The 16961-nt window shown below is 42.0% G+C and overlaps 1 protein-coding gene across 3 annotated transcripts in view; it reads right to left on the bottom strand.

The window, feature by feature from the left end:
• LOC105485706 (PHD finger protein 24) overlaps nucleotides 1-16961 on the bottom strand; it is a 152927-nt gene that overhangs the window by 51573 nt on the left and 84393 nt on the right. The gene's annotated exons all lie outside the window — the stretch shown is intronic.

Here is a 16961-nt window from a genome sequence, read left to right as displayed (position 1 = left end):
ACATCAGAATTGGAGTTATAATATTGAAAGATGTTGAAAAGGTAATCTGGGCTAGTTCCTCTCCACATCCCTGACCCTATCTGAGAAGTTTGTTAGCTTTTTTGTTCTTCTAAAACATCAGTTCCCTAATGGCAAGATTCCATAAGATAAGAAGAATAGTCATACCATTACTAGAAATCTTCATAAATACCAGGAGTAAATGTCCCTGATCTTTGTGAAAATGCATTTGGGGCTCCTTCGCTTTCCTCCAGCCCCTTTCCTGACATATCCCTTGATTCTGCTCTAGAGGTGAGCACTGGTCACAAAGTCCTGCACTGTCTTTGTTTAGCACACTAGGCCCATAGGATTCTGGGTGCCTCCTTCAGTGAAGAGGCTTCTGCACTCTACCCTTGTGTCAGAAATCCCGTAAAGGTAAGGAACAAGAGATGGTAAACCATTTCAGGAGATAAATCCTTTCAGACACACCCAAATGGGATGTCTTATCTCAGGTTCCTTCTTTTTTACCAAAGGAAGAGTCAACCAGGTTATCCCCTGACACAAGAGACCCGAAGCATGAGTCTCGACAGCACTTAAGTACACTGAGACACCTGCACAAACCAGTGGCTCCTCCCAGACACTGAGAAATTAAACTTCAGGCTTGGATTTTAGTGAGATAATCAACAATTTTTCTTCTCTATTTTACGTGGAAATGCTAATTTCACTTGCAAAAGAGAAACCCCAAAATAGTATTCTTTATGATTATAACAGCAGAAATGTAGGAGTATAAAAGTTGTAATGTTATAGACAAATTAAGCTTGAAATGCAAATATAATAGCAGAGTGGGCTGGGTATCCAGATCTCAGCTGAAATTCTCTGAAAGGGTTACAATGTATAGCTTCTTCAGGGGACTAAAGGGCCACAGTGTTAGGGAGAAAGAGAGGGGAAAAAAGAAGATGAAGAGTCAGGGGAGGCCGTTTTAGGTTTGTGATCTCTCTTCAGCTCTTCTCAGGAGGCTGTTCACGAATCTGAATATTTGCAGCAGTGAATTCTCCCACCACAGTATGCCTGCTTGAGAGCTAATAGCTGTTACATGGGGGGCTATTCGGGGGCCGGGGGGAACAATACAGATTGCTGCTTATGGTGACTGTCACAGCTTAATGATATTTGATTACCTGCAAATCTGATTACTTTAATCCTCTGCTCAAAATTCTTCAACAGATCCCAGTACTAATAGAATAAATCACTCATCATTCATGGGTTTGCTCATCTCATCCCTTCGTTTTTTTTCCCCACAAATATTTATTGAGTAATAGACCCTGTGCTAGGTGCTGGAGATACAGCAGTAAAGAAAATAGAAAAGGGAGTCCCACCCTTGTAGAGTTTGTTCTTCTAGTTGAGACAGACCATTAGCAAATAATTTAAATGGAGATAACAGTTTGATAATAGATTGATGTGGATTTTTTTCACAGACACCCTAATCCAAATCATTAAAAAAAAATCCAATCATATTCCCCTGCCGCCATTCCATCAGAATGGTCCCCACCTAAAAAAAGGAGCATATGATAAAGGGGAAACTCCCTCCAGAGGAGGTGAAATAAAAATAAGCACTTTTCATTGAGAGTGGGAGTATGGAGGTGGGATGATGCAATAGAAATATTCAGATAGGGAGAAGGGTGACCTGAGATCCTTTGATCTTGGTGGCAGGGTACAAGCCTCAGAGAAGCTCTATGTTTGACATGGAGATGGGGGAGGGAAGAGTGGGCGATAGTACAGCATCTGTGAAGGCAAGTGTCTAGGGAGCACTGCTGAAATCATGCTGGGTTCTGAGTGGTCTATATCTAGAAGTGATTCAAAAGTTCCTGTGTAGCCCCAGGGTACCGAGAGGGCTGCAAGACCAAGGGACTCCTGGGCTACTGAGATGAGAGCAGTAATGAAGTTTGGTGCTTCCAGAGTTCTGGTGGTAGTGTTTGTCCATCCCAAGTGGATTCTAGGACAGAAGTTAATGGACAGGGATGGATTAGAGATAAGTTGGTTGAGACAGCTCAGTTGGAGTCCAGCAGAAAATGGCAACACATAGACCAGCTGTACCCAGGGAAGAGTAGTAAACTTTCCCTTATACAGACACTGTGCTCCCACAGGAGAAGGGAGAGGGGAAGAACACTTCTATAAGGGCTGAACTTTGAATTAATGCTTATCAGGAAGAGACTATCACACATGAAAAGATGGAGAAGAATGAAAAAAAGACTGGTTTGATAGGAAAGGTTTAGCTCAGGAGAGTCTTTTTTGCCAGAAAGCAGAAGCATGAACTTTGTTGACTCATTAGTGGGTTTTAAAAAATTTTTTAATTTTTGTGGGTATATAGGTGTATATATTTATGGGGTTCATGAGATGTTTTGATACAGGTATGCAATGCATAATAATCACATCATGGAGAATGGGGTATCCATCCCTTAAGCAGTTATCCTTTGTGTTACAAACAATCCAATAATACTCTTTCAGTTATTTTTAAATGTACAATTATGGCTATAGTCACCCTGTTGTGACATCAAAGGGTAGATCTTTTTTTTTTGAGACAGAGTCTCACTCTTGTTGCCCAGGCTGGAGTGCAATGGCGCGATCTCAGCTCACTGCAACCTTTACCTCCCAGGTTCAAGGGATTCTCCTGCCTCAGCCTCCCAAGTAGCTGGGATTACAGGTGCTCTCCACCATGCCCGGCTAATTTTTGTATTTTTAGTAGAGGCAGGGTTTCACCATGTTGGCCAGGCAGGTCGAAAAAGTAGATCTTATTAATTCTTTCTAACTATTTTTCTGTATCCATTAACCATCCCCACCTGCCCCCCAGCTTCCAACTCATTAATGTTTTAAAACATAAGTTTCATGAAGTCACACCTCTGCTTAAAATCCTTCAATAGTAAGTGACGTCAGCAAGATGGCTGGCGAAAGACGCCTGGTATTCATCTATCCCACAAGAAAGGCCCAACACAACGAATAAACAGACTGAGGTTTGACTGCAGCGTGGAAGGGAGAGTGGTGGAGAGTGGTGGGGGAGTGGAGATGCACCTGTGGTGATTAGAAATCCAGGAGGGCAGTGAGGAGGCACTGGGCCTCTATAGCCCTGTCTCCCCCGCCTGGATTGGATGTGCCCACAGTCAGGAGAGACTTCTTATTCCCGGTAAAAGGTAAGCACAAGATCTCCACCAGCCCCCACTGCCACTGCAAAAACCTACAGTCCTTATTACAGAAGAATCCTACAGTCTTCCCAAGCCCTAAGCCCAGTTTGAAGAGCTGCTGGGAATTCATGCAGCTACACTGCTCCAGATCAGGAGAGCAAGGTGTGCACTCCCCATTCCCCCCATCCCACTCCCTGTGGGCCAAGCTGCTGCAGCATAATGCCATCTTGAGAAAAGAGCAAACTCTGAAGCACACCCTGTTCTGGGGGCCTGTAGCCACTGCATATCTCCAGCACTGGGGTGCTCCATCCTCATTAGGCCAAGCCCACACCACACGGTTGGTTGAATGCCATCCGTCAGCTGCACAGAGCCTGGGCCTAGGATCAGCTCTGACTCTGGTCCTGCACAGCAAGAAAACAAACCCCTGCTTACTGCACTTCCAGCCAGAGGAACAGTCTGCCAGTCCTGCCCAGGGCCAACTTGCCTTGAGCTGGCCAAACTACTCTGCACCCTCCCACAAGAGAGAGAGGCCCCTGAGCCTCCTAGTAGCTAATATGCCCCCAGGCCAGTGCAGTGGCTATGCTCCCATGCTCAGGACATGAGAAACAACCCCACAGCACCCTTGCCTCTGCAGACATGCCCCTGGCCTGCCTAATGGCCCTGCATTTCCCATAAAGACCTGGGAAATACTCCTGCAGGCTGCCCCTGGTAGGCACGACCCCAAGCCAGCCAAGCAGCCAAGAGCCCACATCCAGGACTTGAGAAACAGCTCTGTGGGCCATCACTAGTGAACATGCCCTGGGCTGGCTAAGAAGCCATGTGCCTGCACACCAGGCCTAAGAAACAGCCCTGTGGGCCATCTCCAGCAGAAGTAACCCCAGGTCAACTGAGCAGCCATGAAGCTGTCATGAGCATAAGCAACAACCCAGTGCTTACCCCCAGAAGACCTGTCTCCTACGCCAACAAAGCAGGTGTGCATCCATGTCTCAGGCACCAAAAACAGCCCCACAGGCCACCTCTTGTGGGCATACCTGCAGGCCAACCAAACAGCCCTGTGCTTATATCTCAGACCTACAAAACAGCCCAGTGGGACACCCACTACAGAAACACCCCCAGGCCAGTCAAGCAGTTATGTAGCTGTGTCCTGGCCTGAGAAAATTTTAGCAGGGAGTTAACCCTGTTAGGTTTGGATGGAAAGTTCTGTCACTTTCTGTGGGGAGCAGTTCCAAAGACTTCAGTTTTCAAAGTATTTGCTATGCTGTTTGGGTCTGCTCTTTGCATGCACTTCTTAGAGGTTAGTCTGGGACATAGGGGATGGGCTATACGGCAGTTCAGTTCTCAAAGCTTTTGCTATGCGGTTTTTCATGTGTTCTGAACATACACGGCTTAGGGGTGAGTATGGACTTGTGACAATGCACATGGAAGCTGGGGATCCCTTATCCCCCTCTCCTCTGCTGGATTTTCAATACATTCTTTGTTTCTCAGGAGCCCCTTTTTACCAGTCCTTTCGTAGAGAGTTGGGATTTCCCCTAGAGTTGTGGCCACCATAATCATACAGTTCTGTGTGATTGGGTCTACACTCAGGACAAGACAGTTAGAGAAAAGAAAGATAGAAAAATAACAGGAACTCTTCCATCCACCCACATACACTCTTCCTACCTCGGGGCATTTTTTTCCCCCATTTCCTCCTTCCAGAGGAACAGGTTTTCTCGCAGGGTTCTGGGTTTCTGTACCACTGCCAACGTGACAGCTCAGCTGTATGACCAGGGCTGGTCTTGGGCATGGTTTGGAAAGGACGAAAAGAGAAAAATAAAATCAAGGATTCTCCCTACACTCTCGAGCTTGCTTAGTCCATCTTTTCCAGACCTATGGCCATGAAAAATGGGATTTTCTCAGTTTTTGCTATCCGTTCCTGTCACATAGGTCCCCAACTCAGGTTGCCTTTGGATCGAAATTGGTAGGTAAAGGAAGAAAACAATCCAGGAAACTCACTGCCTCCATTTGGATTGTTCTTCAGGCCTTGACTTCCTTCACAGCCAACTGCTGCTTCTACTTCTCAGAGTTCTTACATAGTTGTTTCTTGTATTTTTCCAGAATTTTTGTTACAATCAGTGGGGGAGATAGGCTGCAACTTGGCTAGACATGGGCTGGACAGTTTTTTTTTAATCTTAAATTTGATAAACAAAAGAGTTCACATAGCAGGCTTGAATTAACTGAAATTTGGAAAAATTCTAGACAAAACTAATTAGTTCTATTGTCCTTCCTTTTATGGGTTGAAGGAGCAAATCTCTATGGTACTTAATGGCCATTTTAGAAAACCCCATAGGCCAGGCACTGTGGCTCGCACCTGTAATCCCAGCACTTTGGGAGGCTGAGGTGGGTGGATCATGATGTCAGGAGTTCAAGACCAGCCAAGATGGTGAAACCCTGCCTCTATTAAAAATACAAAAAATTAGCCAGGCGTGGTGGTGGGCACCTGTAGTCCCAGCTACTTGGGAGGCTGAGGCAGAGAACTGCTTGAACCTGGGAGGCGGAGGTTGCAGTGAGCCAACATCATGCCACTGCACTCTAGCCTAGGCAACAAAGAGAGACTCTGTCTCAAAAAAAAAAAAAAAAAAAAAAAAGAAAGAAAGAAAGAAAAGAAAACCCTATAAATGTAGTTTATTCATAAAAGACACCTTTACAGTTCTTTTTAAAATATGACTTTTGGATAGGCAAAATCAAGAATAGTAATTAGACAAAATAGGCGGGGCATGGTGGCTGATGCCTGTAATCCCAGCACTCTTGGAGGCCAAGGTGGGAGGATCAGTTGAATTCAGGAGTTCAAGACCAGTTTGAGCAACATAATGAGATCTCGTCTTTACTAAAAATAAAAAAAAAAATTAGTCAGGTGTGATGGTGTGTGTCTATAGTCCCAGCTATTTGGGAAGCTGAGGCAGGAGGATTGCTTGAGCCCGGGAGATGGAGGCTGCAGTAAGCTATGATCCTGCCACTGCACTCCGGCCTGGGTGGCAGAGTGAGACTGTCTCAATTGAAAAAAAAGAAGACAAGATACAAGTCATGTATATCTAAAGATAAGTAAGACATTACTTTCTATAGGGTAAACTAAAAGAGACTGATTCATAACAAAAGCTCTTAGTCTTTAAATCTATTTCTTTTTATCTCATAACTTAGTAACATAGACTACTATGTAAATACGCTTTTAAGTGTTCACAAAAAGAAACCCTAATAGTTTAATAAATATTTTAGACTTTAAAAACATTTACTTACATATTTTAATTGACAAATAAAAATTATATATGTTTATCATGTATGTTGTTTTCAAATACACATTATGAAATGGCTAATTTCAGCTAGTAACATTTGTATTACCTCACATACTTATTTTGTATGTATGTAGAGAGAACACTTAAAATCTACTCTCTTAGCAATTTTCAAGATCTTTTAGACATTTTTGGCTGCTTATCTGGACTAGTTATTCCTAGAGTGTACACATGATAACAGAATGACTTTTATTTCTAAGTTAATTTTTAATGTTTTCCGAGAGGGGGAAAAAGGAGGGAAAGGAACAGAACAAAACAGAGGAGATCCTCATCAGTATAGTGGTGAGTAAAAAAAAGAAGAGACAAAACTGGCTTCAGACATATATGAATATTGTAGAAGGCTAATTATATTCCTTCTTCAAGGAGAGGAGAGAAAGCTTAGATGCAGGAAATCCATTTTCACATATAGATATACAACAGAGAGTTATTATACCTGGTTGAAACAGTAGCTCTGACCTTCCACAATTTTATAAGTGGTACAATAAAGCCAGCATTTATTAACTCCTGAAGTACAGAAATGAAGGAGGGGTGCCTTCTACATGAAACAAAACAATCACTCCACATTAATCAGGCAAGATGAAAAACCTCCTTAAAAGGATTTCTTCTCTTTATGTTCTAAGGTACCTCTCAAAGGAACAAAGTTGTCTCTGTAAACAGTTCACCAAAGTGTTTGGTGCAATTGCAAACTGTCCCTGGTAAAATTGTGACAGACAGAGGGGCATACAAGTTAATGTTATAGTGAGAAACCACACAGGAATTGAGCATTTGGCCTAGATGAGGCTCAGTTTGGGATGAGGCAGAACACGTGAAATGTCAATGGTCCATAAGATGGTACTTGTCCAGAGCTTGGCCAAAGGCCAGGCTGTCACTGATGACAGCTGACTAAACCTCCGAAGTTGGGCAGACAAAACTAAACAAATTAGTCCCCAAAGACACAAAGATAAGAGAAGAGCCAAGTATAGCGGTGTGCTCTTGCAGTCCCAGCTGTTTAGGAAGCTTGAGCGTAGGAGTTTGAGGACAGCCTAGTCAACATAGTGAGACCCCATCTCTTAAAAAAGAAAAAAAAGAGGGCCGGGCGTGGTGGCTCACACCTGTAATCCCAGCACTTTGGGAGGCCGAGGTGGGCGGATCACAAGGTCAGGAATTCCAGACCAGCCTTACCAACACGGTGAAACCCCGTCTCTACTAAAAATACAAATAATTAGTCGGGTATGGTGGCAGGTGCCTGTAATCCCAGCAACTCGGGAGGCTGAAGCAGGAGAATTGCTTGAACCTGGGAGGTAGAGGTTGGAGTGGGCCGAGATCGCGCCACTGCCCTCCAGCCCGGGCGACGATGCAAGACTCAGTCTCAAAAAAAAGAAAAAAAGGATGAGGTAAGATAAAATAAGATTGAGAAAGAAGTCCTTATAAGGATTTGAAGTGTTGACCTGAGACAAAGTCTGTCTAAGGACACTATACTATGGAGGCTTTCTGAAGTTCTCAACCGCTTGTGTACCGGCTTGAGGGACTGTCTTATTGGATCTTTACCTGTCTTCTCCCTATAGATGTTTCCTGTTCCCTTTTCCCAGAGACATGCATGATTTGCTCCCTCATCTCCTACTGGTCTTTGCTCCAATGTCATCTTCTCAGACCTCCCCTTGCCACCTATTTAAAATGACAAATCTTGTTTATACTCCTGACTCGGTCTCTTCTTTATTTTTCTCCATTGCACTTATCACCATCTAACACACTACATATTTTCCTATTTGTTTGCTTTGTCTCTCCTTCCACTAGAATGAAATCTCCCTGAAGGATTTTTTTTTCTGTTTCTGTCTTAACTAGAACAATGCCTTTCACATAAACAAAGGTGCCCAATTTAAATTTGTGGGATCAATGAATGAATTGTCTATGGCAGTGGCAGTGAAGACAAAAGCCTAAAATGGAGCCTAAAATATCCTTATAACAAGAAACGCCCCTTCCTCAATTACAAAACATTTGTTTCTGGGATATGTTATTAGTTCTATAAGTTAGAAGAGAAAACTTACAGAAGGTGAAAACTACTGTGAAGAGGCCTGGTGCGGTGGCTCACGCCTGTAATCCCAGCACTTTGGGAGGCTGAGGCGGGCAGATCATGAGGTCAGGGGTTCGAGACCAGCCTGAACAACATGATGAAGCCCCATCTCTACTAAAAATACAAAAATTAGCTGGGTGTGGTAATGGGCGCCTGTAATCCCAGCTACTTGGGAGGCTGAGGCAGGAGAATTGCTTGAACCTGGGAGGCAGAGGTTGCAGTGAGCTGAGATCGTGCCACTGCACTTCAGCCTGGGTGATAGAGCAAGATCCTATCTTGGGGAAAAAAACAACAAATAAACACATACACAAAAACAAAAAAACAACTATAGCAAAGAAAGAAATCAAACTGGAAGGATAAGAAAAAGAGGAAAAAAACTAAACAAAGACAATCCAAAAAGAGGATTAGATTGGATGAAAGACTGTACCAATGAAAAGAGATAGAGTGCAATGGATGAAAGAAAAGATGACATTTTGAAACACTAGCCTTTTACTGATAAATGTTGTATTATAGGAAAGGAACATCTGTGATCTATGGGACAATCAATTATCAACTATGTAAAATATTAACTATATGAAACCACACTTTGTCTTCAGAGCAGAGGTTCCCCTTGTAGGTGGCAAAGGGGAAACGTCCCTTCACCCTTAGAAGGTTATGAAAATCAACTGAAAAAAGCAGATTAATAGGTGAAAAGGCATACAAATTTATTAATGTGCATGAGGGAGGGGATTATTAATAATCAGAGTGATTATTACTGAATAACCCAGTGTGGTACAGAAACTTACATATCCTTTTTCATGGACAGTAGGAGATGAGGAATGTCAACAATTCCTTTGAGGGGCAGTAAGTCATTAGGGAGAATGAATGGACCCAGGAGTTGGGAGGCCTACGTTAAGGGAAGGTGAGAGGTAGAGCTACACAGGAACAAAGGTTGTCCAATGCAGATAAAGTTCCACGGGTGATCTCTTGGGGCTACCCTCAGAAGAACAGATGAAAAATCTGGGCCAGAAAGGTGGCTCAGACCTGTAGTCCTAGCCCTTTGGGAGGCCGAGGAGTGAGGATCCCTTGAGGCCAGGAGTTTGGGACCAGCCTGGGCAATATAGTAGACAACCTGTCTCTATGAAAATAAAATAAAAATTAGAGGGGTGGGGTGGTGCTCACCTGCAGTGAGCTATAATCACACCACTGCACTCTAGCCTGGGCAACAGCGCAAGAATCTTCTCTTTTAAAAAAGTGTGTCTGGGTGTGGTGATGACACCCAATTTCTTCTCTTCTCCAGTGGTTGACCTCTCCTGGTTATTTGAATCTCTAGGGAGGGGATTTCAGACAATTGCATTGCATTTCTTTTGGAAACAAAGTTACTTGTTTAGATAAGGAAATTCCAAGAGAGTCCCTCTCTGCAGTTTGAGTAGGGGGAATAAGACAAAGGTAGGGGTTAGGGTTAGGGATCTTGATTCTGAGGCAGCTTCTTTTTTTTTTTTTTTTTTGAGATGGAGTCTCACTCTGTCACCCAGGCTAGAGCGCAGTGGGGTGATCTCTGGCTCTCTGTCGCCCAGGCTAGAGCGCAGTGGCGTGATCTCGGCTCACTGCAAACTCTGCCTCCTGGGTCCAAGCGATTCATCTGGATTCTAAGGCAGCTTTTAAGACCTCACCATGTCAAAGCATCAGGAAGGAAGCACCATGTCAAAGCACAATGAAACTTAAGATTCCTTAAATTAAGATTCCTTTCTGCTGACTCCAAATTTTTAGACAAAACGCATCTGTGTGAAGAGACCCCCGAACAGGCTTTGTGTGAGCAACATGGCTGTTTATTTCACCTGGGTGCAGGCAGGCTGTCTGAAAAGAGAGTCAGTGAAGGCAGATAGGGGTGGGGCTGTTTTATAGGATTTGGGTAGGTAAAGGAAAATTACAGTCAAAGGGGTATTGTTCTCTAGCGGGCAGGGATGGGGGGGGGGTCACAAGGTGCTCAGTGGGGGAGCTTTTGAGCCAGGATGAGCTAGAAGGAATTTCACAAGGTACTGTCATCAGTGAAGGCAGGAACAGGCCATTTTCACTTTTTTTGTCATTCTTCAGTTACTTTAGGCCATCTGGATATATATGTACAGGTCACAGGGGATATGATGGCTTAGCTTGGGCTCAGAGGCCTGACACCTTTAACCACTTGTAAATTCAAGAATCTCTCAATCCATTATAACCTGTAAGATCTGCTACAAGACATCCAGACTTTTTGGGCTGAACCAATGTATACCCTTCAAGTATTGATTTATGACCTTGCCTGTAACTTCTGCCTCCCTAAAACGTATAAAACCAAATTGTAATCCAACTGAGGCAGGCACACTTTCTCAGGACCCCTTGAGACTGTGTTACCCAGGCCATGGTCACTCATATTGACTCAGAATAAGCCTTTTTAAAATATTTTACAGAGTCTATTTTTTCCACTAACAGCCCCAACACCCTCAACAACTTCTCACTTCCTTCCCCCCTCCCTGTTTCTCCCCTCTAATCCTTCCTCTCTTTCCTTCTCAACCCTCAGGACTGCATGTGCACACACCCACAAAGACCAAAAAATCTGTGTAGAGAAATGCACCCACACAGACGTTTATACCTAGAAACACATATGGTCAGGTTCTGAAGACCCATCTCCACAGTTCATGTCCACGTGACACAGAGAAACACACCCATGAGGAGATATCCACAACCCCAGTTTCCACACGAAGACAAAATAAAATCTAAAACTCAGTTAATTAAGATCAAATATATACAAAATAAAATGCAGTCAGAGTAAAATAAATATTTCAGGAATCCTTCTGTTATTTCTGCATGTTATCATTATACAGAGACACCAGCAGTTTATGCATGTTGATTCCTGCATTTTGGATCATTCCTTCTTCCAACTTCACATATTAAAATCCTCTCTCGGCTTCAAGCACCAGCTTGAATGCCATCTTCTACATGAAGCTTTCCCAGATCACTTCAGCCAAAAATAATTTCCCCTTTAGGGGAGATTTATATAGCAACTTTATATAATATTTATAAGGAGATTATATACCACACACTCTCAGAAATCGTATTATTGTATAGATACCTATTATTTCCCACTATGCTGAACACATGTAACTTTTAAGTTATCAGAATTCACTTCTACATACTTTTATATCCCCTACAATGTTTTATTCAACAAATAGGTTTTAATGGACACCACTTTCAGCTAATGGGTAGAAAACTAAAGCACAGGACAGGAAGGTGGCTTAGATGGAAAATGAGGGATATATATGACGTACATATATATATATGTACGTCCAGATGGCCTGAAGCAAGTGAAGAATCACAAAAGCAGTGAAAATGGCCAGTTCCTGCCTTAACTGATGACATTCCACCATTGTGATTTGTTCCTGCCCCACCTTATCTGAGCGATTAACCTTGTGAAATTCCTTCTCCTGGCTCAAAACCTCCCCCACCTTGTGACCCCCGCCCCTGCCCGTAAGAGAAAAACCCCCTTTGATTATAATTCTCCACTACCCACTCAAATCCTATAAAATGGCTCCACCCCTATCTCCCTTCGCTGACTCTCTTTTCGGATTCAGCCCGCCTGCACCCAGATGATTAAAAAGCTTTATTGCTCACACAAAGTCTGATTGGTGGTCCCTTCACATGGACGCGCGTGAAAGTCATGACTGCAGTCTGGTGTTTAGGATTGCCTTCCCTGCCTCTGCAGCTGGTCAGGAGGGTGGAGACTAATGAGGGGGATCAGAGAGAATCAGGAGCCAGCATTCAGCTTTATAGACAGAAAGGCTCCATTTTGTCAAGGTTCTCTGAGCCAAGTGGTTTCTTTGGGATGGATCCACTGTAATTAAACTAAAAAGAGACTGAAGCATAAATCAGAATGCTAATTTACTAATTTATAGTGAGAAATGTAACTCCAAGGAACCTGGCCTACTCCCACCTGCTAGTCAGGGCATTCTCTCCTTCTAGGTCTATTTACATTGCAAGTTCTAGGCTACTCAGAAGTGTCTGATGACTCTAATCCAGTCAGGCCTGTGAGTGCATAAACTAGAAAACCTAAAAGAGATGGATAAATTCCTGGAAAAATACAACCCTCCTAGCTTAAATCAGGAAGAATTAGATACCCTGAACAGGCCACTAACAAGCAGTGAGATTGAAATGGTAATTTAAAAATTACCAACAAAAAAAAGTCCAGGACCAGACGGATTCACAGCTGAATTCTACCAGACATTCAAAGAATTGGTACCAATCCTTTTGACCCTATTCCACAAGACAGAGAAAGAAGGAACCCTCTCCTAATTGATTCTATGAAGCCGGCATCACTCTAAGACCAAAACCAGGAAAGGACGTAACCAAAAAAGAAAACTACAGACCGATATCCTTGATGAATATAGATGCTAAAATCCTTAGCAAAATACTAGCTAACTGAATCCAACAACATATCAAAAAGATAATCCACCATGCTCAAGTGAGTTTCATACCAGGGATGCAGGGATGGTTTAATATATGCAAGTCAATAAATGTGATACACCACATAAACAGAATTAAAAACAAAAATCACATGATCATCTCAATAGATGCAGAAAAAGCATTCGACAAAATCCAGCATCCCTTTATGATTAAAACTCTCAGCAAAATCGGCATACAAGGGACTTACCTTAATGTAATAAAAGCCATCCATGAAAAACCCACAGCCAAAATAATACTGAATGGGGAAAGGTTGAAAGCATTCCCTCTGAGAACTGGAACAAGACAAGGATGCCCACTCTCACCACTCCTCTTCAACATAGTACTGGAAGCCCTAGCCAGAGCAATCAGACAAGAGAAAGAAATAAAGGGCATCCAAATTGGTGAAGAGGAAGTCAAACTGTCACTGTCTGCTGACAATATGGTCGTCTACCTTGAAAACCCTTCACTGTTTGCTGATGATATGATCGTCTACCTTAAAAACCCTAAAGACTCCTCCAGAAAGCTCCTAGAATTGATAAAAGAATTCAGCATAGCTTCTGGATACAAGATTAATGTACACAAATCAGTAGCTCTTCTATACACCAAAAGTGACCAAGCAGAGAATGAAATCAAGAACTCAACCCCTCTTACAATAGCTGCAAAAAAATAAAAATAAAATACTTAGGAATATACCTAACCAAGGAGTCAAAAGACCTCTACAAGGAAAACTACAGTAATAGAGGAGACCACCCCTCATATCGTCTTATGCCCAATTTCTGCCTCCAAAGAAAGAAGAAGTAAAAACTAAAAGGCAGAAATGAAATCCACAGGCAGACAGTCCGGTGCCACACCCTGAGTCTGGTAGTTAAAGATTGACCCCTGACCTAATTGGTTATGTTATCTACAGATTAGAGACATTGTATAGAAATGCACTGTGAAAATCCCTATCTTGTTTTGTTCTGATCTAATTACTGGTGCATGCAGCCCCCAGTCACATACCCCCTGCTTGCTCAATCAATCATGACCCTCTCACACGCACTCCCTTAGAGTTGTGAACCCTTACAAGAGACAGGAATTGCCCACTCGGGGAGCTCGGCTCTTGAGACAGGAGTCTTGCCGATGTCCTCAGCCGAATAAACCCCTTCCTTCTTTAACTTGGTGTCTGAGGAGTTTTGTCTGCGGCTCGTCCTGCTACAACAGAACACTGCTGAAAGAAATCATAGATGACACAAACAAATGGAAACACATAAATCTCATGAATGAGTTGAATCAGCATTGTGAAAATGGCTTTACTGCCAAAAGGGCTGTGAGTGGAACAATCTCAGGTGCTAGTGTCACTGGGCTGTGACAGCCTGGTGCCTTTCCTGCAGTTGGGGGACACAACTGATGACAGGAACTAGGTGTATACCTGGATGACACTGGAAGACCTTTGGATCCAGCCTTGCTCTTTAGCTCCTGTTTTTTAAAAATTTACTTTATTTCATTTCATTTCATTTCATTTTTGAAATAGGATTTAGCTCTGTAGCTTGGGCTGGAATGCAGTGGCACAATCACAGCTTGCTGCAGCTTCAACCTCTTGGGCTCAAGTGATTCTCCTGCCTCAGCCTCCTGAGTAGCTAGGGCTACAGGAGCATGCCACCATGCCCAGCTAATTTTTTATTTTTTTGTAGAGATGGGGTCTTGCTGTATTGCCCAGGCTGGTCTTTAACTCCTAGCCTCAAGTGTCCTCCTGCCTTGGCTGCTCGGGCTCCTATTTTAAAATTTCTTTTATTACTGTCCTTCTTTTAAAAAACTAATGGATATGTGAATAGTCTACAATTTCAAACAGCTTATTTATAATCATTCTGAATATTTATACCCTCTTAACTTGAATGAAATGGAGGTAGCAAGGCCCTTAGTGGAATTTAGAATCAACCTTTTTATCATCTCTAAGTTGTTGTGATGGGCTAGTTACTTTACTTCTTGGTGATTCAGTTTCCTCTTGTATAACATGAGATAAAATACCTGGGTCTGGCCGGTGGTAAGCACTGAATGAGGTGATGTGTGTACAGGCCGGCACTGGGTAATGCTGCTCAGTCAGGGTTAATTCCCCTTTCTTCCCTGTGTTCCTGAATTCTTTGACTTTTATTTATAGTTCATTGTCTAGGTCAGCTCATCGCCAGAGATGGCCAAACTCACCTATTATATGAGGACTTTTCATAATATCATCCACAGAGAGTTGCTGACACCCTATTAACTACCTCCCCTCTGCAAGAAAGCTCATTTCTTTTTCTTAATTGAAATCTGTCATAGACAGGAATTAAATTTCAGAACATTTAGAAACATTTCAAATGGTGAAAAAGATGCAGCTACTGAACACGTTTTTGAAATCATGACTAAAATTTCATTTCACTTATTTATTTTTATTTTTTTTGAGACAGGGTCTTACTCTGTCGTCCAGGCTGGAATGCAATGGTGTGATCATGGTTCACTGAAGCCTTGACCTCCCAGGCTCAAAAGATCTTCCCACCTCAGCCTCCTGAGTTGCGTAGCTGGGACTACAGATGCATGCCACCACGTCTGGCTAATTTTATAATTTTTTGTAGAGATGGGGTCCTACTATGTTGCCCAGGCTGGTCTTGAACTCCTGGGCTCAAGTTGTCCTCCTGCCTCAGCCTCCCAAAGTGTTGGGATTACAGCATGAACCATCATGCCCAGTCTAAAATTTCATTTTTATAGGAGTTTCTTTTAGATGCATTATTGAGGCAGATGGAAATGTAATTATTCTGTTTGGTTGAGTAGTAACTATCAGTAATATTTAACAGGATAATACATTTTATATAAGAATAAGAATATAAATTCATTTTTGCAATCATAGTAACATATTTTCAAGGTATAAATAAAATTTAATCATTTTGATTATAAGATCTTCATGTGTATATTATTAAATCAAAAGCATTTCTACATGTTTATTTATTTATACATGACTCTGTCTTCTGAGTTTTCACTTTATTAGTAAGGTATTTTAAAACACTTTTTGGAAGATTCTGTTTTTAATTATCTTTTTACTAGGGAAAATTTCAAATAACATACCTCCACGCACCTGTCACCCAACTTCAAATTAATATTTTTTAACAATCTTGTTTCTTCTATACCCCCACACTATTTACCTCCTCATTTTGAAATAAATTCCAGATATCAGAGAGTTATACCATTAAATATTTCAGAATGCATCTAAACATATACAAGCTTTTAAAATGACAGAGCTACCATTATTAAACCTAGAAAGTTCATAATAGTTTCCTCATATCATCAAATACCCTCTCAGTGCTTAAATTCCCTTGATTGGCTTATAAATTTATTTTTATTTTCTCAAACTCCTGACATCATGTGATCTATCCACCTCAGCCTCCCAAAGTGCTGGGATTATAGGCATAAGCCACCACACCTGGCCAGTCACCACGCCCGACCCCCTGTTTTTATTTTCTATAATTTGTTGGAATCAGAATACAAACACAGCCCACAAACTTCAAGTAGTTGAAATGTCTCTTAATGTTCTTTTAATACATAGATTCTGCTCCATTGCTTTAACTTTTCTCCTTATAATTTTTTTGTGGAAGAAACTAGATCCTTTGTCCATAGTCCTGATTCTGCCAATTGCATCCCTGTGGTCTATCATGTTTGTTTGCCCTCTGTATTTCCTACCAATTATATGTTGCTGAATTTGATTTGCTAAAATGTTAAGAACTTTTACATTCATGTTCATGAAAAATGTTGGTCTCTAATTTTCAATTCTTGTAATGTCTTTGGATTTGGTATCAAGGCAATCCTGGCCTCAAACAATGAATTGAGAAGTATTCTCTTCTTTTTAAATTTTTGAAAGAATTTATGTAGAATTGGTATTATTTCTTCCTCAAATATTTGTTAGAATTCACTAGTGAAGAAATATGGACATAAATAAATAGAGTTTCCCTAACAAGAATTTTTTTGAGACAAGATTTAAACTAC

This window comes from Macaca nemestrina, chromosome 14 (genome assembly GCF_043159975.1).
Source record: "Macaca nemestrina isolate mMacNem1 chromosome 14, mMacNem.hap1, whole genome shotgun sequence".
Classification (NCBI taxonomy): Eukaryota; Metazoa; Chordata; class Mammalia; order Primates; family Cercopithecidae; genus Macaca; species Macaca nemestrina.
The sequence above is the reverse complement of the archived record's forward strand: the minus strand, read 5'-3'. Positions and strand labels throughout refer to the sequence as shown.